This window comes from Haemaphysalis longicornis, unplaced genomic scaffold, assembly GCF_048455015.1.
Source record: "Haemaphysalis longicornis isolate Haplotype H1 unplaced genomic scaffold, Haemaphysalis longicornis Haplotype H1 scaffold_11, whole genome shotgun sequence".
NCBI lineage: Eukaryota > Metazoa > Arthropoda > Arachnida > Ixodida > Ixodidae > Haemaphysalis > Haemaphysalis longicornis.
This window is the reverse complement of record NW_027526214.1, coordinates 11,179,326-11,189,838: the sequence shown is the minus strand read 5'-3', so window position 1 is coordinate 11,189,838 and position 10,513 is coordinate 11,179,326.

Below are 10,513 nucleotides of genomic sequence, written 5' to 3'. Positions count from 1 at the left end.
GAAAAAAAATTTCGAAAATAAGAAGATGAAATGAACGTGCGCAGGGCATGTAAGGCGAAGGCAAGATACGTGTTGGTCATTAGGAGTAACAGAGTTGATACCTAGTGGAAGCAAGCATGGCAAGGGGCGGTAGTATGGTAGATGGGCAAACGAGAACAAGACGTTAGCGGGGATAAATTGGTCGCAGTCAGCGCAGGAACAGGTAATTGGAGAATAATGGGGGACGCTTTTGCCCTGCAGAGGGCGTAGATACGTTGGTGATAATGATGTTAATTACCTTCATGAAGGCGACCCTGTATTTCAGCTCTCGTATCCTTAGGCATGATGACCTTTCTTCCTTTCAGGACAATCCCTTTAACTCCGACCAACTCTGAGACGACTGGTTTAAAGCAGCCATTTAGTTCCCCGATTCTCAGGCAGCACACCGCAGTTTGTAAATCTGGATGAGCGGCTCTTCCTTCAGTTAGACGAGCAAACATTTTCTTCCTTACCAGTTCGTTAGACATGCTAGCTTCATGAACGCCCACGTCTTCCATGAAGGCATCCACATTTCCCGCTTCCACTGGCGAGTATCTAGGTAACACACGAGCCAGGAACAGCTGTTTACCTAGTATAAAGTGAAGAACATAATCGAATCTGAGGAAACACAGAAATAACTGCTGAAGTGGTGGCGGCATGTCACCAATGGGCTTCTATGCAAAAGCTCCGTTTCAGTGACAAATTTTGGGCCTTAAACGAAGGAAAAAAAACTTCTCACACCCAAAAGTGATCACCATGGTCTCTGTATTATCTTGTCCGTATCGGTGCTTTGTCTCAGTCTTTGTGCGTGATGCGCAGCCTACCAGCCACCAATTATCCTTAGGTTGCAGGAGAGCCGCATCGATGCCGTGTATGAAGCATCTGCGACACGCTTTTTTTAGCTGATAGGAAGAAAAATGGCTTGTGGTTTTACAGTGCTTAGTGAGGCACAAATAGGTTTCCATTCGCTGAAATGGTTCTCACACACTTCGAAGAAAGTGTCATCCAAATGATGCTTTGCAGGAGCGTCGTTCTTTCCGCCAGATGCGGTATGTATATATCAAAATAGCTGAACACCCCTAGCAGTCGGTGGTCACCGGCTTTTTAAACTGGTTCCGGCATTTTGCCTAATGGTGTTCTCATTGCTGGGCTGAAACTGGTCCTGTGTTGGCTAATCACATCGCTCAAGTAGTCGATTTCGGTGACCACGAGTTTGCACTTAGCAGCTATATGCGTTAAGTTTTGTGCATGGCTTTTTGGAGGCGGAAATCATGCTGTTCTCTCGTGCTACCCCACATCAGTGTGTCGTCGATATAGGTTCGCACTCCCGGGACCTGCCCAGATCTTTCATTTGTGGTTTTTTGAAAAACCTTAGGCGCCAAGGGTGTCCCAAAGGGTAACTGTTCGAACTTTCTAAACTTCCAAGGGAACAAACGGCATGCGTAAGAATAAACAGAGAATAAACAAAAGGCAATGCGGCGGCCAAAACCAATTCTTTTTTGGTGCACGCAAGCGATGGCGTGCTGATACATTTACCACCGTGATTTGACTTCGCCTCAGATTTCGTAATTTACCACAGAAGTTGCTTCCGGCCCCGCGTTAAAATCGCACACTTCTCCAAAATAGGTTTTCAGCACATCTTAATCAATGTGAAGCCAAGGACTCACCAGTGCCAGATTTATAGCTACTGCTGTGTTCTCATAACCAGAAATTCAGGCAATGCCCGGTCGGCCTATTCTACTGCCTGTTAGAGTTGAGCGGGACGCTGTACACTACCGGGCTCGCACGGCCGACAAACCTCTTTTGGTGCCTTTTGTTGCACTTTTCAGGGGTGACGCGATTGCGGTTCATGAGGTTACCCAGCTTTTACAGTTTGTACTTTCAGAATGCTTTAAGGAAGTTTTGCTGCCACTGAATGGGGGCTATCATTGAGCAAAAAAGTGAGCGTCTGTCTTTGGCAGGGTACCCTAAGCAAGTGAACGTGCCGGTAGTGGAACAAATTTTGAAAAAAAGAGAAGACGCAGCACTCAACAAACAGAACAAACTGTCGCATCAGGCAGTTGAAACAATGTTGGTATAGTTGCTACATGCAGCGGTTATCCCACATCCTCAAGAAGAGTAGCAAGAAAGGTAAAAATAAGGCAGTTTTTGTGATACCTGACAAACGTCTGTGCTTAGAAAACTCTTGAACACCAATCGCCCCACCCCTGACAACTGCAGCACGAGGCAACGGATGAGGCTTGGCTGTGAAAGCCGGGTGGTGTGCAGCCTCCCACTAAACTGTACCAGGCAGAACATTGGGCAGAGCGGGCGTTGCCTCGATGTCCGTTTACGCGAATGCAACAATAACAATAAATCTGGTACAGGTGGGTTCAAGGCTCCACATCGTTTAAGGCGTGGCTGTAAAAATAATTTTGAGAAGTGTACGACTTTATCCTGCATCTAGATGCAACTTTTGCGAGAAACTACGAAAGCTGAGGCGATAGCAAAACTCGGAGGTAAATGTGTCACACGCAGTCGCATAGGAATACCGAAAATGAATTCGCTTCCTTGGCCGCCGCATCGCCCGGCGTTTAATCTCTGGTAATGTTTACGCATGGGCATTCGTTCATTGTGGAGGTCATAAAGTTCATAAAATTGCACAATAAATGTAGTTGGAAGTTTGCGCCGTGTGCTTCCGCCTTCAATTAATGATATGAACGATATTTAGATATAATTAGATTGAGATATGTGGAGATATGAATTATATTAAAATATGAACAATATTGAGATAACTGAGTCAGGGATAAATTCATTACTCGCTATTTTAACTCCACATTCTTCGTATGGCCCTAACGGCAAATCAAGTTCTCAAACGTGCGAATCCCATATTGACTTTGCCCAGAGACTGGAAGATAGCGAACGTCACAACCCTTCATAAAACAGGTGACAAAGACGAGCCTTGCAACTACAGAGCAGTTTCACTAGCCTGCGTTTTCTATAAAACTGGAGAACACATTATATAATCTTATAATCATGCCTAATCATCCACCTTCCTGAAAATAACTTTTTCACGCCATGGTAACATGGGTTCCAGTCAGGATTCTCCTGTGTGCCACAACTTACGGAATTCATTCATGATATTGCTTTAGGCTATGACAAAAGTGTGCAGGTAGATCGTATTTTCTTAGATTTGAAAAAAGCGTTTCATGTTGATCCGACGATTCTTCTGCTTTATAAGATGTCGTTTTGAGACCTTCCCGAGTATCTCCTAAGCTGGGGGCAGGACTGCAGGAGTGGTCCCCAGCATGTGATTTTAATAGTGTTTCATCATAACCTTTCCCCTTTTCACTTGGAGGTCCACAGGTTTACGTCCTCTTGCCAATCGCTTGCCGTAACTGCACCGCCGCCAGTCCCCTTCGCCGCAGCCCCGCTGCTTCCTATCGCCGACCCCGTATGACCGCTCCTCTCTGGAAAACTAGGCAGTGCAGCTCCCGGAGGTGACGCTCCATCTATGACCCGTCCTCCAAATCCTCTGCTAACTTTGCCCACCAGACGAAATTTACTAGAGGTTACTGTCGATGGTATTCCAGTAAGTGCTCTCATTGACACCGGCGCCCATATTTCAGTTGAGAGCTCAGACCTCCGCCGCCGCCTGCGTAAAGTTCAATCTCCAGTGTTGCTCAGGTCGCTGATGGAGGGACGTCTACGTCGCCGGAATGTGTGGTGCCCGAATTCGCATTGGGGGTCACGACACTGTCGCTCTATTTGCCGTATTGGAGTGATGCCCGCTTGACCTTATACAACGCCATGATTTCCTGTCGGAGCATTCTGCTTCTATCGATTGCTCCACAGGTGTCCTCCGCCTTCACTTGCCTTCTTCCCATTCGTCCCCTGAAGAACCCGTCCAGGTGCCTCCAGATGTGCTCAACACCGAAAAACCTTTCTGCCGTATTTCTCCACGCATGATGTTCGCTTACGGCCACAAGCAGCAACCTCCATACCCTCGTTGTCAAGCCCTCCGGTTTCTGATGGTGACTACGTGCCTTCGCCTGTTCTGGAAGGGTTGCTATCACGTGAAGTGGCCGTGCCACACACTGTTGTGACAGTTGTGGACAGTAGCATTCACCTAACAGTCCGCAACTTTGGATCATCCCCTCAACTTTTACTGAACGATATACCTCTGGCTACCCTGCGGCCGATAGGTGAACACCAAGTTTCAGCTTTGTGCGGGGATCCATCCCAACATTCCAATACCGAAACCAGTTCAATTTCTTCGGTCGAGGACTTCGCCAACGTGATCGCCTCCGACCTTCCCACAGACCCAGCTGCCGCTCTACGCCATCTTTTGAGCACCTACCGAGTCATTTTTGACTTCGAAAATCGTCCTTTGGGGCAGACTACTGCTGTTCAACATCGTATCAACACCGGTGATGCCAGCCCTGTTCACAGCCGTCGATTCCGTGTGTCGTATGCTGAACGACTGGTCATTTCGCAGGAAGTCGAAAGCATGCTCCACAAGGACATCATCGATCCTTCGTCGAGCCCCTGCGCTTCACCTGTCATTTTAGTAAAAAGGCGAGATGGCAGCTGGTGGTTCTGCGTAGACTACCGACGCCTTAACCAGGTGACCAAGAAAAAAGTTTATCCATTGCAGCGCATTGATGACGCACTGGACTGCCTGCATGGCGACAAATATGTTTCATCTATAGATCTCTCGTCTGGATATTGGCATATTTCTGTTGATGAATGCGACCGCGAAAAAACAGCGTTTGTTATACCCGACGGCCTCTACCAGTTTAAGGTAATGCCGTTTGGCCTACGCAATGCGCCTGCTACCTTTGATAGGATGATGGACTCGCTACTCCATTGGTTCAAGTGGTCGACGTGCCTATGCTACCTCAATGATGTGATTGTTTTTTCCCCTACATTTGACACCCACCTCAACAGGCTTTCGGCTATCTTGGAAGTGTTCCGACGTGCACGCCTTTAGTTAAACTAAAAAAAATGTCACTTTGTTAGCCTCCAAATTAAGCTTCTTGGACACCTTGTCAACGCCAATGGCGTAAAACCCGACCCCGTTAAAGTTCACGCTATGCCGAACATCCCAATACCACAGTCGTCAATAGATATCCGGAGCTTCGTAGGCCTCTGTTCCTACTTTGGTTGCTTTACTGCGAATTTCGCCGACATTGCCCGTCCTCTCACAGACCTTCTTAAAAAGAATGTCACCTACGCACGGGGCCCCAAACAGGATGAGAACTTCACTACCCCTATTGCTCTCCTTACGCGGCTACCCGTTCTAGGCCACTTCGATCCATCGGCACCAACCGAAGTCCGCACCGAGGCAAGCGGCCATGGTATAAGGAAGGTTTTAGAACAACAACCGGTCGGCCAGAAACGCTTCATTTCCTACGAAAGCCGTCTCCTGTCTACAGCCGAAACCAATTACTCCATCACGGAACGGGAGTGTCTTGCGCTTGTCTGGGTCGTCGCTGAATTCCGCCCATACCTTTACGGTAGGCCATTTAGTGTTAATACAGACCACCACGCTCTCTGCCGGCTTTCGTCTTTGAAAGACCTCACGCGCAGGCTCTGGCGATGGGCTCTCCACCGTCAAGAGTATACTTTCTCTGTGCTCTACAAATCTGGTCGCCAACACCAGGACGCCGACAGCCGGTCACAGAACCCTGTGGACCGTCCTGACCTCAGCGGAGGAAGTTCTGATGTCTCCCTTTTTGTCATGTTCGACCTCCTGAACATTGCTGAAGAACAGTGCGTGATGCATCATTACGCCTAATCTTTAACGGCCTCGAACGCGCAACACGTGACCCTTCTCTACATGCTTATGCAATTCATGATGGCACCCTCTATCATCGCAATTTCTGCACCGATGGTCCCGAATCGCTCCTTGTTATACCTCAGCACTTGCGTGCGCCCATCTTGCACCAGCTTCACGATATCTCCACAGCTGGCCATCCCAGGATAGCCCGCACGCACGATCGTGGGCGACGTCGCTTCTTTTGGCAAGTCCTATACAAATCCGTGCGACGATACGTCACCGCTGAAACCTCTGCCAGGGGCGGAAGACACCGACCACGCTCCCCACCGGTCAGCTTCAACCGCTCAAAATTCCCCTTGAGCCATTTTTCCGTGTACGTTTAGACTTACTGGGCCTTTTTCCTCTATCCAAGTACGGAAACAAGTGGGTGGCTGTCGCGACGAAATATTAAGCACGTTTTGCCATTACCTGTGCAATGCCTACGTGTTGCGCGACCGATGTTGACGATTTTCTTCTCGCCAACGTCATTCTGCACCACGGAGGTCCCCGTGAATTGCTCACCGATCGTGGCCGATACTTTTTATCCAAAGTTGTTGACGACCTTCTGCGCTCATGCACTACTCAGCACAAATTTTCCACAGCATATCATCCGCAAAGAAACGGACTCACTGAACGACTCAACCGGACCCTTACGGACAAGCTGTCTGTCTACGTCTCATTGTACCATCGCGATTGGGACATCGCCCTTCCCTACATTACATTCACCTACAATTGTTCGCTTCATGGCACCATAGGATTTTCCCCTTTGTACCTTCTTTACGGGCGTGAGCCTGCTTTGCCCTTGGACACTTTACTGCCCCCTTCTGCCCTCTTGTCCACCGAATACGCTCACGACGGGATCACCCGAGCTACTTTTGCAAGGCAGATCGCCCGCAACCGTCTTCACCCATCACAAGCTTGTCAGAAGAACATATATAACCAGCGCCACCAGCCAGTACACTTTCCTCCGGCATGATTCGTCCTTCTCTAGACACCAACTCGTCGCGGGGGACTTTCAGAAAAGCTGCTTGCGCCCTATACCGGTCCTTACCATGTTTTCCGCTCGGTTACGGACGCAACATATGAGATCACTCACGTCCTTACTTCACCGTCCGAGAGAACCCCGCCTACTAACATTGTGCATGTGTCCCGCCTCAAATCATACTGTTCGCCTTCCTCGATTACAAGTTAGCGTAGCGACGACGCTTTTCCAGCGGGGAGTCATGTTACAAGGCAATGTTATGTTGTTGACGAGCAGGACCCATGATACAAGGTAAACAATCTACGCGAATAACTGCGATTATCATCATTTTCACCCTGTCATTATCATCATGGCTCTCTCTGGCACTCAGCCTTGTTCGTCTTGCCCGGTGCTTGCATCTTTCTCTACCAAGCCTCCAAATATAGACCCTTCCCCGTAAGAATATTGCCGCGAACCACGCTTTGGGTTTGTTTATGTTTTGTTTTTGCTAGCTTGCTGCTCTGGGTTTTGTTATATGTTATCCGTGGGCCAAATGAAACGGATGTTTCACTTTTTATTTTTTATGCCGCACGTGGTATTTCCTTTGGTAGGGAGAGTATTTGGAACTAACGGCCCCAGCCTAAATTATTCTTCTTTATCTACAGTATTCTGGATAAAATTCGACGGTTCGAGAAACACTTGCGCCATGTCATAATTCTCGCCGAGCCGAAGACGCCGTATTGGTTGCGTCGACACTCGTCTGCGCACGTAACTTTGTTCACTGCGGCTTCGCTGCCTCTGTAATATTTGAGTTGTTATGGGAGCCCAAGTTCGCTCCAATAAGCTTGGTTTTTCTTCAAGGAAACGGCATAATCTTTTGCAACGTGACATCGGGTAAACGTGCGGGGTACGCACCATTTATTGTGCCGTCGCCTCCTGGAACCCAAGGCCGCCCAAGCCGACCCAGCCACCGACTGCAAGGTTTACTGGCAGAGTTTGGCTTCCTACCAGAGCAAACCAAGAGAAAGGCCGTTGCAATCGACAACATGTTAGAACAAGCCACTCCACCCATCATCCGGCAACAATCGTGGGAAGCACCATCATTCTGCGGGTCCCCCGTGGAAGACCCTGAGGACTGGTTTGAGAAATTGGAGCGCGTCCGCTTCATTAATGGGCGGGATGACGAAAAAACTTTCCACCATGTTTTCTTCTATTTAGAAGTTACAGGAAGAACGTGGTTCCAAAAGCATAAAAACTGCCTAACCGACTGGACACTCTTTAAAAGCGAGTTCTTTAAAACATACATGCACGGCCGTGGGGAAACAACGAGCAGCCCTATTGTTGGCAAGGCGCATGCAACACCCCAACGAAGTGGTCGTGATCTTAGTTGAGGAGATGGAGCAACTATTTCGCTGCGCACACCCCAAAATAACGGAAGAAAAGAAGCTAAGGTTTCTGACGCGAAGAGTGAAGCAAGAACGTTTTGCTTGCCTTGACCGCCCCCCCCTCAAATTGTTGGCGAATGCACTTCTAAGGAGGCTGCAATAGAGAAATCGCTGGAAATTTGTAGGTGGCAGGATGACCGGCTCCTCAATGCGCTAGCTACGGAGAAGATCCGCACAGGCTTTTAGCTGCGACACACTACGCAAGACAATCGGCGTCATCGTCATGAAGGAACTCCTAAAAATTTTTCCAGTGACGCGGCAACTTCACATCGCTTCCCTGAATGACGACATTCGAGAAGTGGTGCAACAGGCACTGGCGACTTCAAGGCCATCCAAAGCAACCCGCGAGCTACAAGTTATGACCTACTCCGCCGCTGTTCGTCGACGCCGCCCTGCTCTACCCCATAGTCAAGATTCCCTGCATACCGCCGTCTCTCTTGCCCGCCCAACTCCCTGTATATCGGAAACAAGACACCGAAGAAAACCGACGTGCGGCGAAGTCTCGATAATCGTCTGCTTTGCTACAACTTCGGAGAGGGTGATGACCTCTATCGCCGCTGCTCAGACAAGGGACTCGGACTAACTTTGTTGTTTCTGTGTCGAAGCAACTCGCACACTCACTGTTCAACGAACACGTCAGATCGACGATAGTCTATCTCAAACCAGCCCTGGCCCATCCCGTTTCAACTGTTCACCGTCTAAACGAGATCGGCCACGAAAACCACTAGCGGAACTGCCATAGCAATGCTGGCTTCGCACGATTAAGGTCCCCCAGCCCACTCGGGGGTAACTAAAAGCAGAAAATTCAGGAGGTGCAGTTGCATAACGCCGGAAAAATAAAACCCTTCAATGACGCAATGACTCAGCGAACACCGTCTTTCACATCATGTCCACAGCCTGATGACCCGATCTCACCCTGACGTGACTCCCGAACACGACAACATACAACCGGTTCGAAGCTTACAATACATGACAGCGCCTGCTGGTGAGAAGACGAAAACAACGACGACGCACAGTTCGCAACGGTCAAGACGGAGAAGTTCAAATACGACTCCGCACGCACAGGGAACAGAAGGAAGGGAGCGTCGCACGAGCAATGGTTCGTTGACGGCTTTGATGTAGTTGTTACAGAAGAACGACGCAAGACAGACCTAGGCCAGGGCTGCGCTTAGTTCAATAATAGATTTAACGACATGGTCTACATGATCATGGTAATTATGAGGCGCATACCCATTGGGACATTCAATATCCTCCCGCGCCCACAACGTTAGTATCTTACAGTAAATAAAGTCCCTCATACCGAAACTTCTAGCGGTTCAACAGCTTCACCATCTGGCGCTGGGTCTCGAACACGTTTCTGCAATGCAGTTTCTCGTAGCACTGCTTCAGTGCGTACGCCTCGTGACGATTCTCCCGCAATGAGTCACGCTGCCCTTCCAAAATCTTGAGCGGCAGGTGGGCTTCTCATTGTAGTATGGACGGCGGAGGCGCTTCGCCATGTCTAGGACACCTCTGAGCTGCGGCACAAGTTAAACGTCCGTATCCGATACACGCCTTCTTCAAGTCATGAGCGCTTTTCTTCTTTGGCGCCCTACGAAACTGCAAGATTGGCACTTCTGCGCCACGCCTCTGCTGCCTGGTTTTGCGACCGAAGCCAAACGGTGGCAAGGTATGGGACAGGCGTCTCTGCCTTGAGCTTATCTCTGGGCTTGCCCTCACCCTCGCGGAGTAATACGACGCTTTCTTCTTTGGCGGCTCAGCAGCTCGGAACAAGGAATAGGACGCTGAATACCATCAAGTCCAAACACCTTGTCTCATTCCCCACACCCACACCAAGAAAATTGTATTGCGGTTGAAAAATTGTTCCGCAATCGTTGTATATTGTTTTCCTTCCATATGTTCATTTCTTCAAAAGCTTCCCTGAAATTGTGCTACCACTTTTGCTTGCAGTGTTGATTCCGCCCCCTCGCCGGTTTCACTACAGCCAAGCGGCGCTAAGCGGGAGCTTGCGACGACAGAACTCGCTCCAAGCTCGATGAAACATTGCCAGTACCGTGTGCTTATAGAAATTCTATTGGTGGAGTTGCCGGCAAATTTTGATGTTCTCGCTGATGCGGTACCTCTGGTACAGCGAGTGGAGCGTTGTTTCTAAATCAGTATTGCGCTTCCATGGTTTCGGTACCGATATGTTACGAAAGAACGACGCAAGACAGACAAGGGCCCTCGCTTCCCTTAGCGGGGATGACAAATTTAATGACACGCTGTACACGATGATGGTGATTAACAGGC